Source organism: Pleurodeles waltl, chromosome 9 (assembly GCF_031143425.1).
Source record: "Pleurodeles waltl isolate 20211129_DDA chromosome 9, aPleWal1.hap1.20221129, whole genome shotgun sequence".
NCBI lineage: Eukaryota > Metazoa > Chordata > Amphibia > Caudata > Salamandridae > Pleurodeles > Pleurodeles waltl.
The window spans coordinates 786545902-786571370 of record NC_090448.1 but is presented as its reverse complement, the minus strand read 5'-3'; positions in this window follow the sequence as shown (position 1 = coordinate 786571370).

The window sequence follows — 25469 nt, the reverse complement described above, 5'->3', positions numbered from 1 at the left end:
ATCCGTTCCGCGAGGATCAGAGTCTCAGACCTTAACCTTGCTCTCTGATTTTTTAGATACCTTACAAACTAAAGTTTATCTAATTGTAGCTGGGGATATAAATTGTACCTTTGAACCTTCTGCACTGCTTAGTGGCCTAACAGTGGAGGAGGACGAACCATGGGGGATCGCACAATTGGATATCGATCCCCCGTGCCCACGTACATGAGTGGCTGTCCAGTTGGCCTCCCTATGTTTAAAGTATGGCCTTAGGTCCTGTAATGGTTGTACACCCTCTGACTTAAATCTTGCACCCACATTTAAACGAGGTATAATGACAAGTGTTATTGATTATTTCTTAGTGGATGTGCGACTATGGCCCTTGTTGAGAGACATGAGGGTGGACTTGAGATGCGAGAGTGATCACTTCCCTCTGTCACTTTCTCTTTCTGGGAATGCATTTGGTAGAAACTTGAACACACAATATACAATGTTTCTCCCTCCCACTTTAAATAACTCATAAACGAAGGTTGGGTGACCAAAGGTGATGTCGAACCCCTGTCCGTTACATGAGATTTATCATACGCTTATAGATAAATTGAAAATTTATGAAGACCATGATTCTACGGATATTCCATTTCTTTGCATACATGAAACCATAATTGTAAAATTGCAAAGTATTTTTTATAAAAAGACTGGGGTGAGATCGCAAGGTGGGGTCCCAACAAACAACAGGTGGTTTGACGAATTATGTCCCAGGGCCAAGTCTGGGTTAAAAAAAGCTATTATGGATGGCCCCCTGGGGGTAATTCAACAAGCTAGACGTACTTACAAGGAGATTACCTTATGAGCAAAGAAATCTTGGGAAGATTTTATTTGGCAGGAGTTGTTGGATGCTACGAAATCCAATAACAATTAATTGTTTTGGGAATTGTTGACCAAACGAGAGAGAGGGGGCAGATTTAGCTTAAGGAATCATATCCACCCCGAATGTTGGGTGGAACATTTCTCTTGCCTCTATGATAAAATTGATACTCCTGTGGCTCCTGACACTTATGATGTGGGGCATGATCCCCCCTCCTTGTCAGTTGCGAACTCTGCAAATGCCCCCATAGACGGGAGCATACATGACACCGAGGACCATATCAGTTTTTCCCTAAAAGAAACTGCTGATGCAATTCACTCCTTAAAACCTGGCAAAGCTCCAGGACCAGATAAGATTCCAGGTGATCTTTATAGATCAGAGCCAGCTATATGGACCTGGTACATTAATTTACTCTCAAACAAAATCACCGAAGGAGGACAGATTCCCACTACATGGAAGGGTGCTAAAATTATTCCCATCTACAAAAAGGGCAATGCGAACCTTCCATCAAACTATAGACCGATTAGTCTTATAGATAATCTGCAAAAAATCTTTGCTAAACAACTCCTAGGTAGATTATCGAATTGGGTCATGGAACATCAGATTCTCTCTCCCCTTCAGATGGGGTTTCGACCTAGAATTAGCACGGTGTATCAGGTCTTTAGGCTGGCCGTTCTATGCTGGAAATATGTAGTTTTGGCAAAGCAACCTTTATATGTTGTGTTTGTTGACTTGCGATCTGCTTTTGATTTGGTCCCAAGAGAGAAGTTGTGGGAAGTGCTATCTAGAATAGGGACTCCAGCTAGTATAATTCAATTATTGATACGAATGCATGAAGATACATATGCGCAAGTGAGATGGGGCAACAACGGCGAGTTGACTGATAAATTCCCCATAAATAGGGGTGTCCGCCAGGGATGCGTGCTAGCTCTGCTCCTGTTTTCCCTTTTTATTAATGAGGTGGTACGGGTATTAATGGCATGTCAGAATGATGCTCCCACTAGATGCCCAGAAAATCCCCATCCTCCTCTTTGCAGATGACTCACTACTCATCTCAAAGACTCCTATGGGTTTACAAATCCTTGTTGATAGATTTAATCTATTTTGTCGGAGCTATGGTCTGGAGTTGAATTTTAAGAAAATGAAATTAATGGTATTCCACTCTGGCCCATGGAAGAAATGCACCATTAGCTTAGATGGTGATCTTCTGGATAAGGTTAGTTCTATCGATTATCTGGGTGTGAGGCTCACAGATGCATTACATTGGGAAGAATAGGTTAGCAAAAGTGCTGGACTCCTGCAACACAATGCAGAATCTATATTGCGCTTTTATAGGAGCACAACGGCCAAAGCTGTATCTCCAGCAATCAAGATCTATGTGGCCAAGGCACAGGGAGCTGCTGTCTATGGCACGGAGAAATGGGGCTTTTTTAACAGTAATAGGATAACCACTGGTGAGAATAATTTTGCGAGGGCTCTATGCGCGTGCCCGCCCAGCACCCCATTGATCCCATTGTTTTTAGATCTGGGATTAAAACGGATAGCTGACTTAATTATTTTAAGAACCTTGTTATATTGGTTAAGGCTATGGATTGTCCCTGAATTGGTTGTATGTAACAATTCACTTCTAGAACTGTTAAAATGCCCAAATTCTACTTCTATTCCATGGGTTAAGCATGTATCTAGCTGGTTCCGTACCTTGGGTTTAGGAGACTTCTGGGAGAACCCACACAAACTTGAGAAATCCCATGCAAAAGTTTTGAAGTGTGTCTATTGGTCCTATGTACGAAACAACTATATTAGCCGTAAATCAGATGCCCATTAAACTAATCTTTTTATTGACTTCAAATGGTATCCACATCTTGAATCATATTTAGATATAATACCCGATTTACTAGGCAAAGGACTATATGCCAGATTTTGTTTTGGAACATTGCCATTGATGACCTTGACGAGCAGTTGGGGACCAAATGCCACATCCGATATTTGCCCTGTGTGTGGTAACACCCCAGAAACAGTTGAACACTTTATGTTTTTTTGCCCTGCATATTCATTCCCCAGGTCTAAATGGATCCGTAAAATGTGCTGGGAAATGAAGATAAGGAAATATGTTTTAGCCTTGAGACTTTTAAAAAGCCATTGCTCCAATGTTTTAATTTATGCTGTTAGCAAGTTTTTAGTGGCAGCATGGCGCATACGTAATTCCTATGTAAAAAATTATTTTTAATGGGTTTTTATAGATTGGGTGATTGGAGTATTATTATTGTTAGATACTGGTTTTAGGACGGAATTGTATTATATTATTTATGATGATATTTATTGTTGTATCGCTTTGATGGTCTATTGATCGAATAAAGCTTGTGTTGATGAAAAAAAACAATTGTTGCAAAAAGCAATCATAGTATAAATTCCCAATCATCCGAGGCATTTTGCTTCTCCTATGTGTGCTGCACAATGCAGCACACATGGAAAAAGCAAAAACCTAGGAGGAATAAAAGCATTCCTCCTCCTTTTGCTATGCTAACGCCACCTCTGACACAGAAAACTGCGTCAGAGGGGACGATATTTACAAGGAGGCGTAACGCTACAAAAAAGTGGCGTTACACCTCCTTGGAAATATGGAGCAGTGATTAGTGCCACTGGAGCGTCACAAAGAGTGACACTCCATTGGCACTAGGGGCTCTTAAATATTCCACTATGTGTGTGATTGATTCACAGTACGAACATCACAGCCTGCAGGATGAGTAAGTGATTTTCTTAGCCCTTTTGGTATATTTTCAGAGTGGCAAGGCCGCCTAGCCTATTCTGGACGATTTTCTATTTGATCTTGTTCGAAATACAGACAATCAGGTTTGGTTCTTGTAGTTCTTTAAAATCAGCCAGGCATGTGCATGATTTCCTAGATTAATTTTATAATCCAGTCGCAATTTCACCCTCACAATTTCTGAAACTGGACTTTTAAAAGTACTACAAGTAGCAGAAGCAGAACATAGGTCAGCTATCTGCAGGTTCCGCACTGAAATGTCCAGATAGGCACAGGCCTTTGATTTGCTACCTGCATTTGCGACCTCTGACCATAGTTGGTTTTCTAATGAATCTTCCCTTGCTGCTCATAGCCTGAAACACATGTTTTTTTAAAAGCTCCTTGCCTTTTCAATTTTGGTTAGTTTGTCCAAATTCCAAGCAAATTTGAGCCAGGGAGCCACGCTTTGGTAGGCCGAACACACGTCTATAGGTGGTAATTAAATATTTGTCTACATTGGAGACACTTCCAAACAGAGCTTCTGACCCAAAGGCTAAAATGAGTAGTAATTTGGCATGTATAACTTTAATCAAGGGGTTGAGTGTGGGGCCCATGATGTTTTTCGAGCGATTCAGGAATGCACAGAGCAAATTGGTGGCCTTGGATTTTATAAAGTGCTTATGGGGAAGTAAGGTTTTATGACTGTCCACAACAACCCCCCAGTATTTATGTTCAGATGCTTTTTAGGTCAAGCATAGCATTGCACAAGCGCTCCTTTGCGCCCTGTTGTAATCTGTTCTGTGGGCTTTGACCACACCCATCTCACATCCATTCGTTCCTGGGCTTGCCTTTCAAAAATCCCTTGATGTCTTTGTAAATGCTATTTTGTTCCTGCCTTGAAGACTGACCCTGTTACATGGATTATTGCACGAAAAGCCAGATAGCTTTGTGATGGCACACAATTTCTTTCTTTTGCCTCTCTGTTTTGCTCATGGCGTACATTGTTTCTTTGTCTTCGGGCAACTTGCTGTTTCTTTGCGATGTCTTTTTTTTTTTGTCTTTTTTTTTTTGCAGTTTTATGTAGCGTGAACTCGATACAAAGGTATTACAGCACTTTACATGAGCACTGGTTACATTTAACAAGAACACATTCATTTTCGGTAACAAGGGAAGAGTAAGCGATTTGCCAAGAGTCACAGGATGTTGAGCCATTGCCGAGACTCGAACCATGTTCCTCAACTCCATAGTCGGCAGCTCTTGCCCTTATGCCACATCCTCTTTCTTGGGGTTCTTTGCCTAGTGTGTGTTGGGGCAGTCTGGGAATAACTCCAACTCGTTTTCTTATATATAGCGCTTGGTAATACAGGTTTTCCCATTACATAGCACCGCAAAGCAGGTGCCATACTTAAAATCCCTATAATTCATTTGCATCAACAAAAAAAGCGCAAACTTGACACAAAGGTATTGGAGTGCTTTATTTATTTTGCAATTTTATGTAGCGCAAACTCGACACTAAGTTATTACAGCACTTTACATGAGCACTGGTTACCTTACACAAGAACACATTCATTTTTGCGAGAAAGGGGAGATTAAGTGATTTACCCAGAATCACAGGATGTTGAGTCGGAACCAAAACCTGAAGCGTGCTCCCCAGCTCCAAAGTCTGCAGCTCTGTTCCTTATGCTACATCCTCCCCCGTCAGTTCTTTGTCTGGTGCATATTGGGGCTCTCTGGGAATAACTCATTTAGTTTTTTTTATATAGCGCTTGGTAATACAGGTTCTGCCATTTAATAGCGCTGCAAAGCAGGTGCCATTCTTAAGGAAATCACTATAATACATTTGCATTGACCTAGTAGGGATGAAGAGGTGAGAAAGCGTTGTCAGGATTGTAATTTGTGGCATTCTCGTTCTGTCAAGACCTCTGCAGTGGGTGCATTGACAAACTGACTTGAGTAGAGCTTAACACTGGGCGATAGCATGTGCTCTTGATAACCTCCAGAGAGTCACCAACCAAACACATAGGTTAGTTCTAGGCAAAAAGAAGGTGAAAGGTTTTGTTTCCAAAATGGTGGAAAAGGAGTTGTGACTCCAGACCCAAGCACTTCACGGCCTCTAGCTTGAAAGCAAAAAACATCTAGCCTTTGAATGTAAACTGGGCCTCTTCCTATTAGAGTTCAGTTAGCACAAACTCAATACAAAGGTATTATAGCAATTTACATGAGCACAGGCTACATTACACAAGAACACATTCATTTTTGTAGCGAAGGGACATTAAGGTGGTCATTACAACCCTGGCAGACGGTGTTAAAGGTGCGGTAATACCGCAAAATGGCCGGCGGACAAAAAAAGGGAATCATGACCGTGGCGGAAACCGCCAACAAAGACAGCCACTTTAACACACCTCCCGCCACGGCGGTACAGACAAGCAGCGCGGCGGTCACCGCCAACAGACAGGCGGAAGACAATGTACTGTCCATAGTATCACAATCTGCCACCTTTTACGGGGCGGATTCACCGTGGATAAAAACATGGCGGAAACAGTTTCTGCAATGGGAAAACGCTCACCTTAACACATCCCACGAGGGAGGAGGACACCATGGAGCCGGAATTACAAATCCTACCTGCCCTTCTCTTCCTACTCATCTCCGAAGACCAGCGGCGGCGGCGGCGAAGACAACGGTGAGTACTGCACCTACGACATAGGGGAGGCAAAAGTCAGGGACACACACACGCAACACCCCCACCCCCACCCTCGCATATTACAACACACACACCAATGCATTTACAAACATCACAGTAACAACCCACAACCCCCCCGGAAGAATGAAAAGACAAAAGGAAATCAGTTCAAACATTGTAATGTATCAAAATACATGTGTCAAAAATATACAGATATATATAAACTCATACAAAGGTATATACATTATGAGAAGTAGTGCATATATACACATCTCAATGTCCGTGCACCACTAGGCCAAAAATGCATAGGCGAGGCCCACACAAGATACCTGTCCACAAACGGAGAGAACACTGCCGGGGCATCAGAGAGAAAAATACCAGGCACCTCAGGGAGAAGGGAAAGGGGGGGGGCACCTCAGCCGGATTACAGCACCACGCCACATCCACGACGGGGCTCCATGCCCATTGATGTATCCTGGGGAGTGCAAAGCCACAGTCTCACAAGTCTCTACAGTGGGTGGCTTGCACACTGTTCAATCCTGGGGAGTGCAAAGCCACAGTCTCACAAGTCTCTACAGTGGGTGGGTTACCCACTGTTTAATCCTGGGGAGTGCAAAGCCACAGTCTCACAAGTCTCTACAGTGGGTGGGTTGCCCACTGTTCAATCCTGGGGAGTGCAAAGCCAGTCTCACAAGTCTCTACAGTGGGTGGGTTGCCCACTGTTCAATCCTGGGGAGTGCAAAGCCACAGTCTCACAAGTGTCTACAGTGGGTGCGTTGCCCACTGTTCAATCCTGGGGAGTGCAAAGCCAGAGTCTTACAAGTCTCTACAGTGGGTGGGTTGCCCACTGTTCAATCCTGGGGAGTGCAAAGCCACAGTCTCACAAGTCTCTACAGTGGGTGGGTTGCCCACTGTTCAATCCTGGGGAGTGCAAAGCCACAGTCTCTCATGTAGATAACAGCCTCCACTGGTTCTGGAGGGGGACTGGTGCCCAGAGTGCTTCATCCTGTGAAGGACAGAGGTAGTGGATGGATCTCTCCACTGGTTCTGGAGGGGGAATGGTGCCCAGACTGGATTAGTCTCCCCGTGACAGTTCCTGTCCCGTCACTGTCCCAGCTGCACATGGGATAACGATTCTTGATGTGGCGGTCTTTTCCTTCTTCAGCGGTGCATGCCCTGTTCAGCGGTGCTTGCCCTGTTCAGCATTGCATGGCCTGTTCAGCGGTGCTTGCCCTGTTCAGCGGTGCTTTGCCATGGCGGTCTCTGGACTGTTCAGCGGTGCTTGCCCTGTTCAGCGGTGCTTTGCCATGGCGGTCTCTGGACTGTTCAGCAGTGCTTGCCCTGTTCAGCGGTGCATGCCCTGTTCAGCGGTGCTTTGCCATGGCCGTCTCTGGACTGTTCAGCGGTGCTTTGCCATGGCGGTCTCTGGACTGTTCAGCGGTGCTTGCCCTGTTCAGCGGTGCTTTGCCATGGCGGTCTCTGGACTGTTCAGTGGTGCTTGCCCTGTTCAGCGGTGCATGCCCTTTTCAGTGGTGCTTTGCCATGGCCGTCTCTGGACTGTTCAGCGGTGCTTTGCCATGGCGGTCTCTGGACTGTTCAGCGGTGCTTGCCCTGTTCAGCGTTGCTTTGCCATGGCGCTCTCTGGACTGTTCAGCGGTGCTTGCCCTGTTCAGCGGTGCATGCCTGTTCAGCGGTGCTTTGCCATGGCGGTCTCTGGACTGTTCAGCGGTGCTTGCCCTGTTCAGCGGTGCATGCCCTGTTGTGAGAAAGTAGCCTCTTTCTAGCCTTGTTACCCCCACTTTTGGCCTGTTTGTGAGTATATGTCAGGGTGTTTTCACTGTCTCACTGGGATCCTGCTAGCCAGGGCCAAGTGCTCATAGTGAAAACCCTATGTTTTCAGTATGTTTGTTATGTGTCACTGGGACCCTGCTAGCCAGGACCCCAGTGCTCATAAGTTTGTGGCCTATATGTATGTGTTCCCTGTTTGATGCCTAACTGTCTCACTGAGGCTCTGCTAACCAGAACCTCAGTGGTTATACTCTCTCGTTACAAATTGTCACTAACAGGCTAGTGACCAATTTCACCAATTCACATTGGCATACTGGAACACCCTTATAATTCCCTAGTATATGGTACTGAGGTACCCAGGGTATTGGGGTTCCAGGAGATCCCTATGGGCTGCAGCATTTCTTTTGCCACCCATAGGGAGCTCTGACAATTCTTACACGGGCCTGCCACTGCAGCCTGAGTGAAATAACGTCCACGTTATTTCACAGCCATTTACCACTGCACTTAAGTAACTTATAAGTCACCTATATGTCTAACCTTCACCTGGTGAAGGTTGGGTGCTAAGTTACTTAGTGTGTGGGCACCCTGGCACTAGCCAAGATGCCCCCACATCGTTCAGGGCAAATTCCCCGGACTTTGTGAGTGCGGGGACACCATTACACGCGTGCACTATACATAGGTCACCACCTATGTATAGCATCACAATGGTAACTCCGAACATGGCCATGTAACATCTAAGATCATGGAATTGTCACCCCAATGCCATTCTGTCATTGGGGAGACAATTCCATGATCCCCGAGTCTCTAGCACAGACCCGGGTACTGCCTTTCCCGGGGTTTCACTGCAGCTGCTGCTGCTGCCAACCCCTCAGACAGGTTTCTGCCCTCCTGGGGTCCAGCCAGGCCTGGCTCAGGAAGGCAGAACAAAGGACTTCCTCAGAGAGAGGGTGTTACACCCTCTCCCTTTGGAAAAAGGTGTCAGGGCTGGGGAGGAGTAGCCTCCCCCACCCTCTGGAAATGCTTTGATGGGTACAGATGGTGCCCATCTCTGCATAAGCCAGTCTACACTGGTTCAGGGATCCCCTAGCCCTGCTCTGGCGCGAAACTGGACAAAGGAAAGGGGAGTGACCACTCCCCTGACCTGCACCTCCCAGGGGAGGTGACCAGAGCTCCTCCAGTGTGCTCCAGACCTCTGCCATCTTGGAAACAGAGGTGCTGCTGGCACACTGGACTGCTCTGAGTGGCCAGTGCCAGCAGGTGATGTCAGAGACTGCTTCTGATAGGCTCTTACCTGTGTTGCTAGCCTATCCTCCTTCCTAGGTAGCCAAAGCTCCTTTTCTGGCTATTTAGGGTCTCTGCTTTGGGGAATTCTTTGGATAACGAATGCAAGAGCTCATCAGAGTTTCTCTGCATCTCTCTCTTCACCTTCTGCCAAAGGATCGACCGCTGACTGCTCAGGACGCCTGCAAAACCACAACAAAGTAGCAAAGACGACTACTGAAACCTTGTACCGCTGATCCTGCCGCCTTCTCAACTGTTTTCCTGGTGGTGCATGCTCTAGGGATAGCCTGCCTCCTTCTTGCACCAGGAGCTCTGAAGAAATCTCCCATGGGTCGACGGAATCTTCCCCCTGCAACCGCAGGCAACAAAAGACTGCATCACCGGTCCTCTGGGTCCCCTCTCAGCATGACGAGTGTGGTCCCTGGAACTCAACAACTCTGTCCAAGTGACTCCCACAGTCCAGTGACTCTTCAGTCCAAGTTTGGTGGAGGTAAGTCCTGCCTCCCCACGCTAGACTGCATTGCTGGGTACCGCGTGATTTGCAGCTGCTCCGGCTCCTGTGCACTCTTCCAGGATTCCTTTCGTGCACAGCCAAGCCCGGGTCCCCGACACTCTAACCTGCAGTGCACAACCTCCTGAGTTGTCCTCCGGCATCGTGGGACTCCCTTTTGTGTCGTCGGGTGAGCTCTGGTTCACTCCTCTTCCAAGTGCCTGTTCCGGTACTTCTGCGGGTGCTGCCTGCTTCTGTGAGGGATCCCTGACTTGCTGGGTACCCCTTCTGTCTCCTCATCCAAGTGGCGACATCCTGGTCCCTCCTGGGCCACAGCAGCATCCAAAAACCCTAACCGCGACCCTTGCAGCTAGCAAGGCTTGTTTGCGGTCTTTCTGCGTGGAAACACCTCTGCAAGCTTCTTCACGACGTGGGACATCCATCCTCCAAAGGGGAAGTTTCTAGCCCTCTTCGTTCTTGCAGAATCCACAGCTTCTACTATCCGGTGTCAGCTTCTTTGCACCCTCAGCTGGCATTTCCTGGGCATCTGCTCAATCTCGACTTTGTCGAGACTCTTGGACTTGGTCCCCTTGTTCCACAGGTACTCTCGTCTGGAAATCCACTTTGGTTGCATTGCTGGTGTTGGTCTTCTTTGCAGAATTCCCCTATCACGACTTCGGTGCTCTCTGGGGAATATAGGTGCACTTTACACCTACTTTTCAGGGTCTTGGGGTGAGCTATTTTTCTAACCCTCACTGTTTTCCTACAGGCCCAGCAACCCTCTACAAGCTCACATAGGTTTGGGGTCCATTCGTGGTTCGCATTCCACTTTTGGAGTATATGGTTTGTGTTGCCCCTATACCTATGTGCTCCTATTGCAATCTACTGTAACTTTACATTGCTTGCTTTACTTCCTTTTGCTATTACTGCATATTTTTGGTATTGTGTACATATATTTTGTGTATATTTGGCCTCCTCATACTGAGGGTACTCACTGAGGTACGTTTGGCATATTGTCATAAAAATATAGTATATCTGTGTATTGTGTTTTCTTATGATATTGTGCATATGACACCAGTGGTGTAGTAGGAGCTTTGCATGTCTCCTAGTTCAGCCTAAGCTGCTCTGCTATAGCTATCTTCTATCAGCCTAAGCTGCTAGAAACACCTCTTCTACACTAATAAGGGATAACTGGACCTGGTACAGAGTGTAAGTACCCCTTGGCACCCACTACAAGCCAAGCCAGCCTCCTACACCTGTTCAGCGGTGCTTTGCCATGGCTGCCTCTGGACTGTTCAGTGGTGCTTTGCCATGGCGGTCTCTGGACTGTTCAGCGGTGCTTGCCCTGTTCAGCGGTGCATGCCCTGTTCAGCGGTGCTTTGCCATTGCGGTCTCAGGACTGTGCATTGGTGTGTGGCATGACGGTCCCTCATTGCCCAGCGGGGCTGTGGCTGCCGGGGCCCTCCTGGGCAATGACTCTGGCGGTGGTCTCCTGACCAGTGACGATATTTGGGCCCTCCTGGGCAATGACTCTGGCGGTGGTCTCCTGACCAGTGGCGATACTTGGGCCCTCCTGGGCAATGACTCTGGCGGTGGTCTCCTGACCAGTGACGATACTTGTGCCCTCCTGGGCAATGTCTCTGGCGGTGGTCTCCTGACCAGTGACGATACTTGTGCCCTCCTGGGCAATGTCTCTGGCGGTGGTCTCCTGACCAGTGAGGACTGTGCTGGCGGTGGCGTCCCGCCCGCCGGGAAGGATGCCGCCCTTCTCCGCCGTGATGCTCACACCAGGCTGTGCAGACTTCTTCTGCCCCTTCCCGACCTTTGGAGGAGTCACAGATGACTCTGCAATCCCCCTGGGATCCCTGTGAGTTGTTTTGCCTCCAGGAGTCTTCACCCGGTCCCGTCGGCCACTTTCCAACTTCAGAGCCTTTACAGGGGGGGACTGGCACTGCCTTGGCTCCGTGTCACACTGCCTGCCCTGGTGGCCGGTGCACTCCACACACCTTGCACACGCACCACTGGTACTGGAGGCTTTTTGGCTGAGGCGCTACGACAGGACTGATGAATTGGAGGGGTGGGGGTGGGGGCAAAAAGGTCAACTTTGCAGGGGGACAGTTTCTGACGAACACTGGGATGGGTAGCTGGAGGGGGTCTGGGAGTGGAGGAAGAGGAGGTGGTTGTAGGAGGTGTAACTTTAGGTGTTTTGGGTGCAGGTGCAGGTACTGGAGGCTGTCGTGAGGTGGATGGATGTTGGGTGTGTGGGTGCCCGCGTTTGTGTACTTTGGGAGGGGGCGTCACAGACACACTGGGAGAGGACACAGGGGACGTGTAAATGGGAGTGGAGGTGGTGAGTGCAGGTGAACGGGGTGTGGTGCTGGGTGTTCTGGTGCGAGTCCTGGTGCCTGTAGATGTAGTGCATGCAGGTGAGAGTGTAGACGAGACTGGGAGGGAGGAGGCAGACGACAAGGAGGGGGACACAGTGGAGGCAGTGGATGTTTCTGTGTCTGCATGTGTGTGATGCTTGTGTGTGTGCCTGTGGGTTGTGTGGTGCCTATGTTTGCCTGAGCTACTTTTGTGTGTTGAGGTGTATGCATGCTTGTCTGATGGTGTGCTTGGGACAGGCTGGGGTACAGGAGATTGGGTCTGGGTGGAGGAAGTTGGAAGGGGGAGACTGGAGACAGGGACAATGGCTGCCATCAGTGCTGAGGCCAGAGATTGCAGGGTTCGATGATGGGCAGCCTGACCAGAATGAATGCCCTCCAGGAATTCATTAGTGTGATGCAACTGCCTTTCTACACCCTGGATGGCATTCACAATGGTAGACTGCCCAACAGTGAGGGACCGGAGGAGGTTAATGGCCTCCTCACTGAGGGCAGCAGGGGTGACAGGGGCAGGGCCTGAGGAGCCTGGGGCGAAGGTGATGCCCACCCTCCTGGGTGAGCAGGCACGGGGCGAATGCTGAGGGGCTGCTGGGAGGGCGGTGCTGGTAGGGGAGGTGGTGGCTGTACCTGTAGAAGTGGGGGGCACAGATGGTGCTGCCACCACAAGGGAGCTCCCATTGGCGGACGAGTCCGTGTCGCTGGTTGGAGATCCGGTGACCGACGTGTTGCTCCCCTCGCCCTCCGTCCCACTGGTGCATTCTGAGTCCATGGTGTGGCCCTCCATGGCCATGTGGGATGCAGCTCCCTCGTGCCCCGGTGCCACTGGACCTCCGCCTGATGATACTGATGCACAAAAGAACAGGGAGAGCACAAGAAGGGGGAGGGGACGACAGAAGAAAGACAGGTTGAGTACATGGCTTACCGCTACCGTTGGCGGACAATACAGACACAGCAGCCCCCTGCACTACGCCGTGCTCTTGGCCTCTACAGAAGCTAATCCTGCGATCTGGCCTACATGCCTATGGTGGACATCTGCACACATGGATGCCACAGGGGCATCTATACCTGCACCTGGGCCACTACTGAGGTGGGGTGGAGTGCCACATGCCCTGCATTACGGAGGGGCCTAGCCTAATTATTTCTGCCTGGCCTAGGTACACCCACAGCCCTCCTCCCTCAGCCAGCTCCTCAACTGCGCGCCAAGTACCCAGAATGAGGTTGTACTCACCCCCTTGTGTCTGCTGTGATGCCCTCAAGCGCCCATCCAACTCAGGGTAGGCCACTGCCAGGATCCGGAACATCAGGGGGATCATGGTGCGACGGGCACCCCTCCCACGTTGGGAGGCCATCCCCAGCTGAGACTCCGCCGTCTTCTTGCTACAGCGGCGAATCCGGCAGTGGGTGCCCCGTCTCTGGTGGGCCCCCAGGGTCCGGACTTCCTTGGCGATGCTACGCCAAATGTCCTTCTTCTGGTGGGCGCTGACCTACATGACATGCACAAGGGAAGAAGAGAAGTAATTACCAACTGCACCGTCGACGTAAGTGTCCCCCCTCCCTACACTTGCCATGTGGCACATGCATTCACATGCATTCTTTTTGCCTGAACTCTGCCCCCTTCCCTCTTACAACCAGCCCTCTCCACCCAGGCCTAGCCCATACAACGTGCTCCCTGTGTACTTACCTGTTGGTCTGGAGGACCGTAGAGTAGCGTGTACTGGGGGATGACCCCGTCTACTAGTTTCTCCAACTCCTGAGCAGTGAAGGCAGGGGCCCTTTCCCCAGACGCAGCAGCCATCGTCGCTTCCAGACCGAGGTCACAGCAGCACTTGCAGTGTAGGTCCTCTCCTGTCGAAGATCAGGTATCGAGTGATTGAACAGATAGAAAATGGCAGTGACGTCCGCGGCGGTGCGTATCATCAACGCCGGCGCACTTCGTCATTGGCTCCTGGGAACCATAGGGTCCAATGTTAACCAATGCAGCATTGCGCCGCGGTCTACGACCGCCTACCGCGACGGTGTGCAACGCCAGCGCAGTTACCTCACAATACCATTGTCCCAGTTCAGAGGTCAGGCAGACGCCCTTTCAGGGGCCCACATGGCTTCATATACTTCTGCGTCACACATAGCTAGGCCTACACTCAACACACATACAGGAAGGGTTTTGTGTTTGGTGTCGTGTTCTGTGTATCTGTGGGTACATACCTGCAAATTTGTTGACTCTGTGGTCGCTGTTGTCCTTCCTAGGCACCGTCAGCTGGGCCAATTGAGAAGATGGCGGAATCCTCCGGTGTACCGACCGCTGGTGGACCTGTTGACCGTGGTGGACCAGGTTTGACCGCGCCACTATCCAGGAACTATGTACCCAGTTGGAGCCAGACCTGATGTCACCAATCCGCCATCCCACTGGAATCCCCCCTGACGTGCAGGTGCTGTCAGTGCTCCATTTCCTTGCAAGTGGGTCTTTTCAGACAACAGTGGCCATGGCATCAGGGATGTCCCTGCCTATGTTTTCCAACTTGTTGTCCAGAGTGCTGAAACACGTAAGGAGAGATATCATTTTCCCAGAGGTGGAAGATTTGGCGACAGTCAAAGGTGACTTCTATGCCCTTGGACATATCCCCAACATCATAGGTGCAATTGATGGGACCCATGTAGCTCTGTTCCCCCCCACAGGAGTGAACAGGTGTACAGGAACCGGAAGAGTTATCATTCCATGAATGTACAGATGGTATGTTTGGCCGACCAGTACATCTCCCAGGTAAATGCTATGTTCCCTGGCTCAGTGCATGACGCCTACATCCTGAGAAATAGCAGCGTCCCTTCTATGATGGGTCAACTCCAGAGGCACTGTGTGTGGCTATTAGGGGACTCTGGTTACCCCAACCTGTCCTGTTTATTGACCCCAGTGAGGAATCCCAGGACCAGGGCAGAGGAACGCTACAATGAGGCCCATGGGCGGACTAGGAGGGTGATCGAACGCACTTTCGGCCTCCTGAAGGCCAGGTTCAGATGCCTCCATATGACAGGTGGATCCCTATTCTACTCACCAAACAAGGTGTGCCAGATCATCATCGTCTGCTCGATGCTTCACGATCTTGCTTTGCGACGCCAGGTGCATTTTCTGCAGGAGGATGGTCCAGATGATGGTGTTGTGGCAGCTGTGGAGCCTGTGGAGCCTGTGGACAGTGATGAGGAGGAAGCTGAGGAAGAAGACATCGACAACAGGGAGTCAGTCATACAGCAATATTTCCAGTGACACACAGGTGAGAACATTTTCCTTTTTACCATTACATTCACTGTCACACGTCTTCCTCTATCCTGTGTGTAATTTCATAGCATTATTTGGTAACTGAGTTGTACCTTTCCATTACGGTTTCACAGGTGTGGTTACCAACGTGTGTTATCTGCTTGCATCCTTCAAGGACTTGTGATGTGTGACATAGGTATGTTGGCTTTACAACTAGAAACGCATTTTTAGACTGTCATTGATAATACATTTTAACAAATCACAGACTGACTCCAGATTGTTTTGTGGTTCAGGGGTGTTTATTTAAGTGCTCAAAAATGGAGGGGGGTTTGTTATATGGTGATGGGGGACGGTAGAGGAATGTCCATGTCAGAGTCCAGTACATTGGTCACACAGGTGCACTGGCCATATGGGCAAAGGAAGTGGAGCTGGGGCAGTTAAGTATGGACAGGGTAACAAAGTGGGACAGTGGGAGGACAATCAGGGTGGTCTCATTTCCTGGCGGGGGTCTTGCAATCTTGCTCTGTCCTGTTCCTGGATCTCAGGGACCGCTTGCGTGGTGGTTGTCCGTCTGCAGGGGGTGGGGTGCTGGTGTGGTGGTCCTGTGGCGGGGCGTCCTCTCCACTAGCGCCGGCGGAGGTGGTGGGCATTTCATCGTCCATGCTAGTGTCAGGGGCCCCTTGGAGTGCCACAGTGTCCCTCAAGGTCTGCTGTATGTCCTTCAGCACCCCTACGATGGTGCCCAGGGCGGAGCTGATGGTCCTGAGCTCCTCCCTGAACCCCAAATACTGCTCCTCCTGCAGGCGCTGGGTGTCCTGAAACTTGGCCAGGACCGTCGCCATCGTCTCCTGGGAGTGGTGGTATGCTCCCATGATGGAGGATAGGGCCTCGTGGAGAGTGGGTTCCCTTGGCCTGTCCGCCCCCTGTCGCACAGCAGCCCTCTCAGTTCCCCTGTGTTCCTGTGCCTCCGTCCCCTGGACCGTGTGCCCAGTACCACTGCCCCCAGGTCCCTGTTGTTGTTGGGGTGGTGGGTTATCCTGGGTTCCCTGTAGTGGTGGACACACCGCTGATTGACGTGTCCTGGGTACGGCGGTATGGGCCCGCTGGGTGGGTGCTGTGCTGGTGTTACCAGAGGGTGGAAGGTCAGTGTTGGGCTGTGCCTGTGCAAGGGGAACCGACTGTCCCGAGGCCCACGATGGTCCGGGCTGGTCATCAGGATCCAGTAGGGCAGAGCTGCTATCGTCACTGTGGGCCTCTTCTGTAGGTGGAGTGGAGTTGTCTGGACCCTCCGGTGTGGTGACGGTCCTTCATGATCCTGCAGGGGCATAAGTGCATGATTATTGCATGTGTGTGTGACATGGTGTGCAATGGGTGGCTCACCGTGTACCCCAGTGCAAGCATTCCTGTGGGGGGCTTGTGTGATAATGGTTGGGGGGGTGTTCTGGGTATGTGCAGTGAGCATGCTTTGGTGAGGGGTGACCATGCTTAGTTGTGTCATGGAGGGCTTGGTGTTGAGATGGGTGGTTTGTGTTATTGGTACATTAGTGAGGAGTTGGAGTGATAGGGGAGGGTGTGAGGGTGAGGGTGTGTGATAGCATGCAGGTAGGGGGGGGGATACGATAGTTAAGATTTGACTTACCAGTGTCCATTCCTCCACCGACTCCTCTGAGGCCCTCTGGATGCATGATGGTCAAGACTTGCTCCTCCCATGTTGTTAGTTGTGGGGGAGGAGGTGGGGGTCCGCCGCCAGTCCGCTGAACCGCGAAGTTGTGCCTGGAGACCGCTGAACACACCTTCTCCCGTAGGTCGTTCCACCTCTTCCTGATGTCCTCCCGATTTCTTGGCTGCTGTCCCACAGCGTTGACCCTGTCCACGATTCTGCGCCATAGCTCCATCTTCCTGGCAATGGATGTGTGCTGAACCTGTGAGCCAAATAGCTGTGGCTCTACCCGTAGGATTTCCTCCACCATGACCCTGAGCTCCTCCTCGGAAAACCGGGGGTGTCTTTGGCATGACATGGGGGGGTGTAGGTGATGTGTGGGGTGGTGTATGTGGTGATGAGGGTGGTGATGTGTAGTGGTGTGTGGTGTTTGGTGCGTGGATGTCGTGTGGGTGATGGTGTTGTGTGCCTCTGTGTGGTGGGGTTGTCTATGCTGTGCTGTCTATCTGGCCTTCGTCTCTAATTTTTGGTTGTAGGGGTTTGTGGGTGATGTGGGTGTGTGTTTTATATTGTGTTGGGTGTGTGGGAGTGTTGTTTGTATGTGTCTCAGGTGTGTGTATTTTGAATTGTCCAATGTGGCGGTGTTTTGGAGATGTGTGTGTATTTTGAGCGCGGCGGTGTGTACCGCCAATGGAACACCCGGTTGAAAGACCGCCGTGTGGATTTGTGTGTCGTAATAGCATGAGCGTGTTTCTGTTGGCGTGGAGGTGGAGGTTTTGTTTTCGACAGTTTAACACTGACCTTTGGTGTGGCAGACTTGTGTGGGTGTCTGAATTTCGGCGGATTCCGAGATGTGTGTCATAATAGCTGTGGCTGAATTCCGCAGTTGCGGCGGTGTATTGGCGGTCTTCTGCACGGCGGTAACCGCCTTTTACCGGCAATGTTGTAATGACCCCCTAAGTGATTTGCCCAGAATCACAGGATGTTGAGCTGGCCCCGAGGCTCAAACCGTGCTCTTCAGCTCCAAAGTTGACAGGTCTGGCCCTTACGCCATATCTTCTTCCATAGGGTGCTTTGTCTGGGGCGGGTTGGGGCAGTGTGGAAATAACTTGTTTTTATAATCTATCGCTTGGTAATACAGATTCTGCCATTTCATTGCACTACAAAGCAGGTGCCATTCTTAACAAGGTTGATATAATTTATTTGCAGTTAAGCTGTCTCCTCTGTTTTTCTCTTTGAGTACAGTCAATGTTTTTAAAATTTAGTCTGGCATAGCCAATGTAGAGGAATGATTCCTTTAAAAGTTTAACAAATAGAAATATATGGCTGCCCCCTCTTCCTTGCTCCTAACTCTTTTGACCCCCTCATTCTCTGGGTTAAATGCCATGAAGGTGCCTCTTTATGGCTTGTTTGGTGTTATAAAAGATTAAGTAAACACACTAGAAAGGGTTGCATCTCTAGGGTTTCACAGCCAGTCTGTAAGAATGAGGCAAAAACAGTCCCAAGATGGTGGCCTTGTTGTGTCCTCTTCCCTGCAGCAACAGGCCTGGGAGGGTTGCTGTGGCACCTGGCATATATCCAATACATTCCAAACCTAAACACATGGATAAAATACATAGTCATTTACAATGCCAATAGCTCTAACTCTCATAAATGCCTTTTGCATTGCAAATGCTTTTTTAATTTGATGTCTGTTCAAACCCCGTAGTCCCAGCTTCTTTGTCTTTCGGCCCATTAGTCTTGCTTTCCCAAGATTGATGGTAAGCCCATTGGATTTAGTGTAGGTATATTTTCTCCAAGAAGCGTGGTGGCCCCAACCTGGTTTTAGATATTAGAAGAGTGTCATCTTCACAAAGAAGGCTGCCAATCTGTTGCCTTCTAGGCTTTGGGGCGTGTGCATTCACTTCTGCTAGGTCCATCAAAAGATCTGCCAAAAAGGTGCTAGGAAGTAATAGGCCTAGCGCACAACTTTGTTTTGGTCCAGTTCATGTTCTATTTCGCTAGTAAGTGTGATGCCATCTCAAATTTTAAGGTGGAGCAAAGTGTCTGAGTACAGTGTAACAATGCACTTCAGGAGAGGAGGCGTTAATTCTTCTTGCTCAGTGCTTAATTTGTAAATAAATACATACCGGTGCCCAAAGCCCTCCTCTTAAACACCCAGCTGCTGCAATCAAATGTGCGAGCACGGAATACTGAGGCAGCGTAATCCTGAAGCCATCTCGGGCCTCTTCAATTCATTTAAAGCCACTCCCTGCCCCTTCAGCTCACTCTTGCAGCTTTCTACTTTCCCCCTTTGTAACACTTTTTCATTTTTCCCATCCTCCATCTTTACCATATGTGTGTTTTGCTCTCAGCAAATGCTTGAGGCACAGAATAAGCCCCGGCCCTCAAAAATAAGTGCCGGTGCTTACCACCGGAAACAACAAGCACAATTTAAGCACTGTTCTTGCTGCCAAATTCCACCATAGGAGGTTTTTCGAGGAACAGAAGTGAATGCAGCTTTGAAGTCCACAAAGAAAAAGAACACTAATGATTTTATTTTGATTGCTCTGTCGATCTGTGTAGCCAGTGTCAGACGGTTTCCGGTGGTTCAGATCCCCTCTCTAATCCCAGTTACTCATTTGATTCTCATTTGCCCATGAGTCCAGATCTTTTAGAAGTAGGCTTGCATAATATTTGCCTGATTATCTAACAGGGATAATTCCTTTGTAAATCGGGTAAATTATAACTCCTCGCCAGGAGTCCGAGATCTGAAGAGTGGTGATATGGTGATTATACACCAGAGTTAGAATTTCATCCAAAATGCAGAGTTAACTTTGAATATGGGCTGGGGCCCCATTATGTCGAACACTGAATATCACTACAACTACTTTCTTATTTTTTAAGCTTATGACTGCCATGCTCACTATAGAATTTGTTGCCATAGGTCATTGGTCCCCAACCTTTTGACTTCTGTGGACCCCCACTTTATCATTTCTGGAACCCGGGGACCCCCATTGAATCATGATTGGAATCCAAGGACCCCCGACTGAGTCATTATTGAAAGCTGGGGAACTCATCTGTTAATATTTTTTATTTTTCTAAGCAGTCGCAGACCCCCTGAGAAGGCTTCTTGGACCCCCAGGGGTCCCCAGACCACTGGGTGGGGACCACTCCTATAGGCAATGGGGTTATTTGTTCTTTATCGTGCTGCCTTTGATTTTGTGTAAGGCCAACTTCAATCTTACACTCCAAAATTGGGACCATTTTGGGATACCTTTGGGACTCAGTTACATAGTCAACCCATTGGTGCGCAGCAATATTAGAGTTTTTGCAGAGAGTCATCCCGGATCACTTCTATTTACCATCTTCCAGAATGCTTTCACATGTATTGACTTATTGGCATGCAGAAGGCACGCCCAGACCTTGTCATTTTGTTCACGTTTAACCACCCAGAATATTTTTTTTTATTTATTCTGTATAGCTGCACTTACTTGTTGGGGGCCTCCCTCAAACGGGTTTCGTTTAAAAATTCAAAGCTGTTGTTAGAGCTCTTTCTTGATGGACCTTAAGGATGGAGGCAGCCAACCTGAGTGCCTTCCATTTTGCATCACGGCATGGGCTGTCCTTGTGTTTTTGTTTTTAAACTTTGGGGTCATTATGACCCCGGCGGTTGGCAGTAATATGGAGGAAAGTACTGCCAACAGGCTGGCGGTACTTTCCGCAAACCGCCAATGTACCACACCGACCGGGTGGAGATATCAATCTCCAGTCCGGCGGCCATCACTTGACCACCTGTGGGATTATAACCCTGCCTACCGCCATGGTTTTCCTGTCTTCCTTACTGCCACGAAAACCATTGCGATAGGGACTATCAGTGACAGGGAATCCCTTCCCTGTCACTGATATGGGTCTTCCTTACCCCTTCCCCCTCCACAGGTCCCCCCCACCCCCCACCTTCCTCTCCAAACCCCCCTTCAAACATGCACCTCCCTTCACACACGCATACACACCCCCATTCTCATATTAATTCCTGCATGCATACATCCATTCACACACATATACGCACACACTTACATACATACACGCAGACATGCATTCACACAACTCAACATACATGCACTCACACCCCCAAACATTGCACACACATACAAATGCAAACCAGTCCCGCATGCACGCACGCACAGGCATACACACACACACACACACACAACACCCCTCACCCCCCTTCCCCTGCTGGAGCACCCACTTACCTGTGTCCAGGGGGTCCTCTGGCAGGAGACAGGACATGGCCTGCTGCCAGCAGCAGCTTCCGCCAGCAGACACCACCAGGCAATATTAATTCTCTTAATACGGCTGGAGGCAGTCTCCTGGCGTGGCACTGCTGCTGGCAGCAGCTCCACCTTATCGCCATCCGCCGGCATGGCCACAGCCGGATTTCTGCCATCCTTCTGGTGGAAATCCAAATGTGGTCATAATATGGTGGATGATGGTAGCCGCAGCAATGGTTTTTTAACGGCCGTCGCTGCGGCGGTAGGCGGTTTTTACCACCATTGTTGTAATGAGGGCCTTAGTCTATTAATTTCTATGTTTCCTTTTCCCATGTCTTTAATGGGCCAAATTCAGTTTTAGCCACAGGTTCCATTACCAGCTGGCCGCGCTCATCAATGTTTTTGGCTATTGTAGTGTTCCATTGTAGCCTCTTTAAGCTTTCTCTTACAGCTGCTGTACTTGTGTCCTGAATATTAACACGCTGGAGGCCTTTGTTGGATAATTGCAAGGTCTGTAGATTATGGTCACTTTCTGTAACGTGGTTGACCTTGAATGATTCCAGATATCTGAACAAAGCGAGGCCTATGAAGGTGTAATCTACAATTGCCTGAGATTTTACAGAAGAGTGAGTGTATGCTGGTGGCTGGTCTTGTATTACCCTTCCATTCACTGATCGAAGATTTACTTGGGTACATATACTCAGTAGCTTCTCTCCTAGCTGATCTGAGGTCTACTGTAGTTAGCTGCCTATTGATCTGTTTTTTTCCTTAATTTTCTTTTTCGTTGTGCTCATGATCTTCTTCAGGCTGGCTACACCGCAAACCTGACTGGGGGCTCTCCACTTCATGTTTTCTTTTTGTGACCTTGGCAGAGAATTTAAAGTAATTGAGCCATTAGGACTGTCAAAGCACCCGAGAGTCGGTTGCATATTGATTTCAGCTATGCATGTTGTTAACAGATCAGACATAGTTGATGGGTCATGGTATGGGACCCTTTTCTCAGGCTGTTTTGGAGTATTTAAACAATTGAGTCCCTTGAAAGACCCAGAGGCTGGTTATGAAGGACCAGGTGAAGTTGATTGATCAATGCATGGACTTGCTTTCTAGGGTTCTTCAGTTGTCAACGAGCTGCCAGGATGAAACGCTGGCACATTTCTTTTGAGCTGCCACCCAGGGGAATGCTGTGGCTTTTTTTGAGATCTATGATGATTGTCGATAAAACTTCCAGTAGTGTAGAAAGTTTGTCAATTATTGGAGAACAGGCACATGAGCCTGAACTATCTGTGTGGACATTAATTGTGTTTCCTGAACCCGCACAATCAGGTTGTTGAGTGCTGAAGCAAAAACCGCTAGAGTATTTAATAGATCAACGTGGACAAATTCACCTGTTTTACAATCTTTAGGTTTTGGTGACCCAGACTTGTCATTCCATGCACCAATGGTGCTTGTTTTCCTGGTTGTTGGTAACAGGAAAGAATCACTGTGAAGTAGGTGCCTGTCTAGTTCTATATGGCTGTGCAATGCCTGGGCATGGTTTAGTGTATTCTCAGCTGTTTCAAGGCCAAGATTTTGGCTTGCAGGACGTCTGAAGATCTCTGGTTCCGTTCATGGATTGGAGAGTTGGGGTTGGTGTACAACTATGCCACTCTCTTGTTGGTTTCTCGGGGTGGATTGGCAAAGGCTGCTCAAGGTGATTTAATTTACATTGGTATCCATCTTTTGGACCACCCCTTTGCAGGGCCATGTGCAAGACTGTCTGGATTCTCATTTCAGCTTGCGCTACATGCTCCATTTGTACAGCTTGCTTGGTCTTGGGGTATATATCCAGAATCATGCACACCTTTGCTGAAACTGAACCCTGCCTATTTTCATTGGAATTATCTTTCCTGGTTTCAAGCCAATGGCCTTTTTACTTGATGGAGTTTTAAGATAGGAAACATCCAGTGGTATTTGTTTAAAGAATCTAAGGATGGTTGGAGTTAGACCGTTCACCTCTTTCACCTCATACATCAACTAGTAGCTAACTTATGAGGATTGGTTGAGAAATGAGTCCAGCTGGTGGCTGGTGTCAACTGAGCTTTCTTAGCAAATCTCCCCTTGACAGGATCACATATGTAAGGGGACGGTGGAAACCAAATGGGCAGGATCGCACCAGGGTGAGTGATGGGCACTAGCCACATTGGTGCCTGCACTTCTGTACTCGCCCAGCATGCCATCGCTCAACTGGGGGCTGGTTAACACCACCACACTCGGGGTCAGCTCCACCAGTATCTGGCCCACCATAAGCTGGCTAGTGAGTGACTCAGGCCGGAGAAAAGTGTACTCCTGTGGTGGACTGAGACTTAAGCTAAAGTCAGAAGGTAAAATCCATTACCTAGGCCAAACCTGGTTGGTGAATCTAACCTGCAATCTATTGCAGTCTGCGTCAAATTATACCTAGATCCTGTCCTACCATCACTACCTATCATTGTCACTGTCTCACCTAAAACTTTAAAAAATCATGTCTCTGGTTCCCCTTATTATATCGTTGCCATTTTGATGTAATTTCATTTATTGAATTGTACTCTATTTTTCTAATTTGTTTTGGGATTCTTATTGTTTGCATGTCAACTTTATTACTGTTTTAGTACTACAGAAATACTTTACATGTTACCCTAAGTTAAGCCTGTGTGCTCTGTGCAGTAGCTAGCAGGGGTTCAGATAAGGGTAATTAAGTGACTTTGAGGATTCACCCTGACAAGAACTGTGACTATTATTAGAGATTGGTACTCACCCTACTCAACTAATATTCCTGTTTCTTACAAACCTCTCAAAGCAGAGCCATTAATCCATAGATACTGGCCTACAATGCTGGTGGTTATTGTCAATGTTCTCACTGGGCCATTGGATCAAGCTCCTCACATTTCTCCAGACCCTTCTTCTAGGTAGTATTCATGGTCTCTGAGAAGACTAGGTAGGTGGTCCTGCAGTCTCCATTGGAATCCTTTTAGTGGATAGCTCCTAATTCCTCAGGGGGTAAATCAGCAGGTGGACAGGCCCGGAGTCCTGCCAAGGAGAGCATCGTCTCCAAGCCTGTTTACAGTCTTAGATACATTGGCCATAGGGAGTTCACTCTGCTCAAGTGAACCAGCATGTTTCTTCCACAGCTTGTTGAGTTCAACAAGATGAGGAGTTTCATTTATATTTAGTTTTGGGTGGAGTTGGGCACCTGTACTTGTCCAGTTAACACTGTTGCTAGTTTCCGAAATTCTGACTAACATCAATCAGTTGGGCAAAGACAGTTTTACTTGCTTTTCCTTGAGCTAGCATGCTGGAAAATTATTCTGTAGTGAGGGAGGTATGTGGATTAAATCATAGAGCTAAAAAGCTGTTCAGCAGTTTCTGCAGGAAGCAAGATGTGCGGGGTTGGTTGCAAGGCATGGCAAACTGTAGGACTGCTTCATGGAGCTATGAGAAATGTCACACATGGGGGGGGTATTATGCTTGTATATGTAGGTGCTCTAAAGTGTTCAATAAGCAAGATTTAAACAAAAAAGGAAATGCCACACGTAGAGATCCCATGCCTGCAGGAGGAATGATGATAATTTTAACCAAAACAGGAGACACTGAAATGGGAGTAGGACCATGAAGTGGGTTAACAATGTTGCTTACATACTGCTGCTGTTACAAGTAGCTTCCGGGGAGCATTAAATCAAGCGTTGTTTTACAGTAATTTAACTAATTTGACTAACACTTCTGAAATCTATGATTTCTAGTTGAAAACTTCATGACTAGAGGCAGTGTCTGTAATTACCTGGAGTGAGGTGGGCAGTTGAACTAAAGAAGACAGGGAACCGAACCTGCATTGGGTCACACCAATCCAAGAACACTGAGTTAACCATGGGAAACTTCGAACATCCAACAAGGGCCAGCACTGGCACAGATGTTCACCAGTTTAGGGGGATGACTGGGCCCCAGTAGCTGGATTCCAGAAATATATACATAAAATGTACTCACAGACTACTAGTTGCAATACAGAATACAGAGACACATCCCATTTAACTTTGAGGATTATAAAGGAATTTGTGGAAATCTAGCATGAGAGGTGCATTCAAATGTCATG